This window comes from Odocoileus virginianus, chromosome 25 (genome assembly GCF_023699985.2).
Source record: "Odocoileus virginianus isolate 20LAN1187 ecotype Illinois chromosome 25, Ovbor_1.2, whole genome shotgun sequence".
In the NCBI taxonomy this organism is placed as follows: Eukaryota; Metazoa; Chordata; class Mammalia; order Artiodactyla; family Cervidae; genus Odocoileus; species Odocoileus virginianus.
Genome location: NC_069698.1, coordinates 42,249,327 through 42,257,062, shown reverse-complemented (window position 1 = coordinate 42,257,062; position 7,736 = coordinate 42,249,327).

Sequence of the window (7,736 nt, the reverse complement as noted above, 5' to 3'; positions counted from 1 at the left end):
ACTATCCCCTGGACCCAATAGACATTTTCTCAGTTGTCATACTCTTTAACACTTTGTACCAATCAACCCTATTAACCAACTTACTCACCCACCTTTCCTTTGCCAAAATCTCTCTTTTGTGTTGCTTTGGTGTAGTTCTGCAGTCACTAAGTCATGTCTGACTCTTCATGATGCCATGGAATCTAGCCTGCCAGGCTCCTCTGTCTTTGGGACTTCCCAGGCAAAAATACTGGAATGGGTTGTCATTTTCTTTCCCAGGGAATCTTCTAGACCTAGGGATCGAACCCTCATCTCCTGCATTGGCAGGTAGATTCTTTACCACTGAGCCCCCAGGGAAGCCCTGTGTCACTTTAGACATATTCTTTTTTTTTTTTTCATTTATTTTTATTAGTTGGAGGCTAATTACTTCACAACATTGCAGTGGGTTTTGTCATACATTGACATGAATCAGCCATGGAGTTACATGTATTCCCCATCCCAATGCCCCCTCCCACCTCACTCTCCACCCGATCCCTCTGGGTCTTCCCAGTGCACCAGGCCCGAGCACTTGTCTCATGCATTCCACCTGGGCTGGTGGTCTGTTTCACTATAGATAATATACATGATGTTCTCTCGAAACATCCCACTCTTGCCTTCTCCCACAGAGTCCAACTTTAGACATATTCTTATCTTGCTCTTATGCTACTCCTCCAACTACTCTCTTATCTTTTTTCACATGTGATATCCACTTAGATGTAGGTGGAAAGACATCCAGACTCTAGATGGCAGGAGATAAGGAAGAACCCGCAAAGGAGGCAGCAAGAAAAGGCAAAAAGGCAAGTTAGTGTGGAATCTAGCTCCTCATTAGATCTTAAGCTGTGCAGAGACAGGAATCCCACGTGCCTGATCAGTGCTGTAGCCTTTTCTGCATCTCATCCACAGAAAGCAATAATCAGTACTGACTGAATAAACAAAACAATGGAGGAAACCATATCGATAGCAGAGAGCAGGGAGGAAGAGTCTTCCCTTTCACATCCATGGGTCTCTTCTGAATGTTCTCTTGTCATTCTCACACTGGTGGCGCTAGCCCTGAAAGGCAGCAATTGGTAATTCTTTTATCCTACCAGATTAAGCAGGACACGATGTTGTGGGGACCAGTTTTCTCTGCCTTTGCTAAGACTCATGGAAGTTAATCAACCTCCATGAGCATTCTCAGGGAGGAAGAGAGGGCTTAGGTCTTTTCTTCTAAGCTTTCTGCATTGTCTTTTCTCTTGGTCCAACACATCGTCCTAGTTGATGCTTTCGTGTTTTGGAAGAGTCATTTATGACCTCTCAAAGAGACATCCACTTAGCACTGGGCCCTCAACTTTGCACTGCTTGCAGCACTGAGCACTCCAGTGAGTCATTTTCATCCTATTACTCTGGTGATATTATAATATGGGTATAACAAAGTGATTTCCTTGTTGGTGCCTAGAAACAATACATGTTGACTTAGTTACAAACATTCTCTTCATGGTGCAATGCTACACCATGGAAAATCTATTTCTTTTTGCCAAAGAACAAAATTACAAATTCAGTTTATGAGGTTCATAAATGTCAATAAACAGGCATAGAAAGGATAAGAGGATACATTTTTGAGCTTTAGTTTTCAAAAGTTATACTACTACTAGTGTGACAATTCTTAACGTTGTTGGAGAGATGGTGATGACAAATATGTCAGGATACCCTAGAAATTACTGGCATATTCATTCCAGCAACTCTCTGGGGGCAAATCCAAATTTTGAAGGAAAAAAGCTAAGCAAAGAAAAAATTGTTATCTTTAAAAGAACCAAATCACTGACCTTCTTCAATTGCTTGCATGGTTATGAAGGTGTCAAGTACCTTTGTGATCACGGCTTAGCACATCCTTCCATTTACTGCTTTAAAAGACACTAAAGTGAGAAAGTAACCTGGATCTGGATTTCTAAATCTACATTGGTATGCCCATTTTGGACATAATAATGGTAAATGTGTGAAATATGTGTCACATTTCTTAGTTAGTCCCTTGCAACTTTCTTTCAAGGAATCTATAGTGAGGATGAAGCTGCAAATTGCTATCTTACTAAGCTTGGTTTGCAAGTTTCTGATGAGCAACTCTGTATAAAAATATGTAATATCATGAGACAAATATGAGAAATAAATATTTCTTTTTCTGTGGGATCTTATGTTTCCTAAAACACACTGAAGTGTTTCCTTTCTCTAATTTAGAAAATACATTGTGATTATATTTTAAAAGTAACACATACAATTTGCTACCAATTCTTCATGAAATCTAAGAGAATAATGAAGAATTTGTGTTAGGTCGAAATGGTTCTCGATCTTTATCAATCTTAACTGAACTTAAAGAGTTCACGTTAGAGTCTTCTGTCAAATGAGATGTAGACTGAATAAAATTTCTATGTAGAACAAAATCTTTTTGTGTTAAAAGTAATCTACAACTCATATTTTAATTTTTTGCCTTTTTTCTATTTGTTGCAAAGCACTCTCAAGCTTATGGGTAATTCTTAAATTCATGGATGTCAAATATTGTGCTAAAATTCTTTGTTGGATTATAATTACAGTGGCTTTAAAAACTATTTTTCTTTGGTTTTCTTTATTATTGTGAAACCAATGAAAAGCATCAGAAGTTTGGGTTATTGGTTGTCCATACAAAATGCAACAGACTCGGTGGCTTAGACAACAGAAATTTGTTTTCTCACAATCTGAAGTTCAAGGATAAAGTGTGGGTCAAGTCTGTTCTGAAGAGAGAGCTTGAAGATATGTGCTCACATAACTTTCCTTGGTGCATTCCTAGGGAGAGATCCCTCTCTTTTCCTCTTAAAGGGCTGTTAATCCTTTCATATGTACCTGCTAAGTCACTTCAGTTGTGTCCAACTCTTTGTGACCCCATAGACTGTAGCCCTGGCTCCTCTATCCAAGGGATTCTACAGGCAAGAATACTGGAGTGGGTTGCCATGCCCTTTTCCAGGAGATCTTCCTGACCCAGGGACTGAAGTCACATCTCTTACATCTCCTGCACTGGCAGGCAGGTTCTTTACCACTAATGACACCTGGAAGCCCAATCCTATCAAATCAGTACTCCACTCTTATGACCTCATTTAACCCTGCGGTCACCTATGGTTGTGAGAACTGGACTCAAAAGAAGGCAGAACGTCAACGAATTAATGCCTTCAAACTGTGGTGCGGAGAAGACTCCTGAAAGTCCCTTGGACAGCAAGGAGATCAAATCAGTCAATCTTAAAGGAGATCGGCCCTGATTATTGACCAGAAGGACTGATGCTAAAGCTGAAGCTTCGGTATTTTGGTCATCCGATGTGAACAGATGACTAATTGGAAAAGTCCCTGATGCTGGGAAAGATTGAGGGCAGAAGGAGAAGAGGGTGGCAGAGGATGAGATGGTTGGACGGCATCACCGATGCAATGAACACGAACTTGGGCAAACTCCAGGAAATGGTGAGGCCTGGCGAGCTGCAGGGGTCACAAAGAGTCCACGCAGTCGCAAAGAGTCAGACATGACTGGGAGATTGAACAACAGCAACAACCTTCTAGAAGCCCCATTGCCAAAAGCAATCACATTTGGGGTTAAGGTTTATGAATGTGAGGGGGACACAATTCATTCCGTAACCCTAGTATAGCACCAGATCTAACTATAGCAATGTTTCCAGTAGTTTAGTATTCTGCACCATGTTTCAATTTCTACAACCAACCTTTTCAGAGCATGTACTCTGCACCTGACACAGTGCTAGATTTGGAGTGTCATAAGGATGAATAAAAGAGTCTTCTGCCTACAAACTTACCATCTAATGGGTGAAATTGGTGTGTACTCCCACAAACATCATAATACCATGTGAGAGGCAAATAGAAATATTCAATAGATAATTGATTGAAAATGTTTCTCTACACTGCATTTCCCATCAGTATATCTTAACTCATAGTATACACATGTTTTACATAGTAGCCATCCATTATTTTCTGCTCTGATCTCTGATACAGCAAGTATTGTCCATTGAGCCACAAGAAACTATATTATGTTTTAGGCAGAGCGTTTTATTCCTGAGCTGCCTTAGGATCTTGTGCTGAGAATTTTGCTTGTTTCTGTGACTGTGGCAAAGATGATCCTTGTGGCATCATTTCTCTTCAACCTTTTTCCTCCCTCAGTGTATTATCACTGTGGTTTGGAATGCTTAGATGATTTAACATCCTGAAAAAGTTAATTTACTGCCCCATCAACTGATAGGACTGTTTTTTAAAATTGAAGGATAGTGGATTTACAATGTTTCAGAAGTACAGCAAAGTGATTCAGTTATATATATATATATATATATATATAATATATAATACATACACATACACATCAATATAATATGTATTCAGTTCAGTTGCTCAGTCATGTCCGACTCTTTACGACTCCATGAATCACAGCATGCCAGGCCTCCATGTCAATCACCAACTCCCGAAGCTTACTCAAACTCATGTCCATCGAGTCAGTGATGCTATCCAACCATCTCATCCTCTGTCGTCCCCTTCTCCTCTGCCCCCAATCCCTCCCAGCATCAGGGTCTTTTCCAATAGCCAACTCTTCGCATGAGGTGGCCAAAGTACTGGGGTTTCAGCTTCAGCATAAGTCCTTCCAATGAACACCCAGGACTGATCTCCTTTAGGATGGACTGGTTGGATCTCCTTGCAGTCCAAGGGACTCTCAAGAGTCTTCTCCAACACCACAGTTCAAAAGCATCAATTCTTCGACACTCAGCTTTCTTCACAGTCCAACTCTCACATCCACACATGACCACTGGAAAAACCATAGCCTTGACTAGACAGACCTTTGTTGACAAAGTAATGTCTCTGCTTTTTAATGTGCTGTCTAGTTTGGTCATAACTTTCCTTCCAAGGATTCAGTTAAATGTATATTCCTTTCCAGATTCTTTTCCACTATAGGCTATTACAAGATGTTGAATACAGTTCCTTTTGCTATTCAGTAGGTCTTTGTTTTTTATCTATTTTATAGTAGTGCATATCTGTTAATCCCAAATTACTAATTTATCTCTTCTTTCTCCTTCCCCTTTGATAACCATAAGTTCATTTTCCATATCTGTGAGTCTATTTCTATTTTGTAAATAAGTTTCATTTGCATCATTTTCTTAGATTCCATATGTAAATGATATAATATGATATTTGTCTTTCTCTGATTTACTTCATTTAGTGTGATAATCTCTATGTCCATCTATGTTGCTGCAAATGGCATTTTCACACCTTTTTGTGACCAAGTAATATTCCATTGAATATATATACCACATCTCCTTTATTCATTCATCTGTCAATGGGCATTTAGCTTGCTCCTGTGTCTTGGCTATTGTAAATTGTGCTGTTATGAACATTAGGATGCATATATCTTTTTGAATTAGAGCTTTGTCTGGATATATGCCTAGGAGTGAAATTACTGGATCATATGATAACTCTATCTTTAGTTTTTAAGGAACCTCCACACTGTTCTTGATAAGACTGTTTTTAATTAGAACTAAATCACTTGGAACCTCTGAAGAATCCTTTCTTAAAGATTCTGATTTAAAATTAAGCAAGAGTTAAAGTTTGCAATAACTTTATTTTTTTGGGCTCCAAAATCACTGCAAATGGTGATTGCAGCCATGAAGTTAAAAGACGCTTACTCCTTGGAAGGAAAGGTTTGACCAACTTGGATAGCATATTAAAAAGCAGAGACATTACTTTACCAACAAAGGTCCATCTAGTCAAGGGTATGGTTTTTCCAGTGGTCATGTGTGGATGTGAGAGTTGGACTGTGAAGAAAGCTGAGTGTCAAAGAATTGATGCTTTTGAACTGTGGTGTTGGAGAAGACTCTTGAGAGTCCCTTGGACTGCAAGGAGATCCAATCAGTCCATCCTAAGGGAGGTGATCATTGGAAGGATTGATGCTGAAGCTGAAACCCCAGTACTTTGGCCACCTCATGCAAAGAGTTGGCTATTGGAAAAGACCCTGATGCTGGAAAAGATTGAAGGTGGGAGGAGAAGGGGACGACAGAGGATGAGATGGCTGGATGGCATCACCGACTCGATGGACATGAGTTTGAGTAAGCTTCGGGAGTTGGTGATTGACAGGGAGGCCTGGTATGCTGTGATTCATGGGGTCACAAAGAGTTGGACACGACTGAGCGACTGAACTGAACTGAACTGAACTGAACTGAACACTTGCAATTGTGTCCATCTCAGTTTCAATGTAAAATGAAATTAGCTATGTCTGTCCATCAGTGTGATATGTAATTTATGTTTGGTCACCCTTTCCTTGGTCATAAATAATTCTGAAACCATTGGTATCAAGAGTAACCAAAAGACCACAGTTAATACATTTTTGAAACTCTCTTTAAAATATCAATGTCACTATCAGAACTTTTCAAGTTTGTTCTCTGGTTAATTTCCCAACTGAGGCTATAAAAGGTCTGGACGCACCCTGATTTTACAAGCATTGAGCCTGACTTTGTCCTACCAGCTTCCTCAGCACTATTGTAACTGTCGGGGTCTAAAACTGTTTCTATGTGTTTTGCCCTTTATTTATTTTAGCCAGCGGACACACCTTTTCCTTTTTAAACTGGTATGTGGATGGCCTTTCCTTGTAATAACAGTTGACATAATCCTGTTGAGCTGAAAGAAAACAGTACTAAGGAAAACACTGGCTATTTCCAACAGTCTCAGACCTCTGTAAGGAGGAATGCAGGTCTCTACCAGGGCCAGGTGCAGACGGAGCTACCAATGGGTGCAACTAAGAATTTCAGGCAGAATTCTCTCTGCTTGGGAAGTACATCTTTCCCCCTACCCTAGGATACTGAAAATGAACTATAACAAAATATCAGGTTTTTCACCTGTTGGATTTGCAAATTTTCTAAACAAGCAACAGCAACTGTCACTGGCAGAGACTCAGGGATATGAAAGTGCCCTTCCTTTGGTAGCAGGAATGTGAATTCCTCAACTGTTCTGGCAAATAAACCTGGCAGCAGTTATTTGAATTAAAATGACTATATGTTTTATAGCAATTCTAGTGCTTGAATTCTATCTTACATTAAAAAGTTATACCAGATAAGGGTCTGTGTGGACATAATGCTATTTGCAGCATGGTTTGTAGTGTGAACAAGCCATGAACTATCTGAATGCCCATGAGTCGGAAATTGAATAAATCACTACACACACATGCACACACACGTTGGAAAATGATATATTAGGATGTATTAATATCCCAAATGGAAAGAAGTTCACAATATTTAGTGAAATTAAATAAAGCCAATTCAGAGTAAAGTGAGTAGTAACCTAATGCTAAATCAAAAAATAGGTTATGTAGTCTTTTTTCCCAGCTGGAACCATGGAAAGTGCAGCAGAAAAGAAAAAGATGGCTTCTGCTGTGTCAGAAACCCTTAAAGAAGGGAAGGAATTTCTTAGAGCTGAAGATCAGATGCCTGAAAAAGACATTTTACCAAATGCTTTGAGAGGCAAGGATGAATCTTATCTATGAAAAGTAAGCACAACCACAAGAGATATGGGCAGACATACAAGACTGACACATCCAAGAAGGCTAGGATGCCAAGATAAGTTGGCAAATCTTTGTATCTGCAGAACCCATATTGGCATTTGTCATTGGCATCGATAGCCATGGTGTGACCCCAGGGTCTGGAAAGTGTTGTGGCTTCTTAGTCTTCACCATATATTCAATGGTA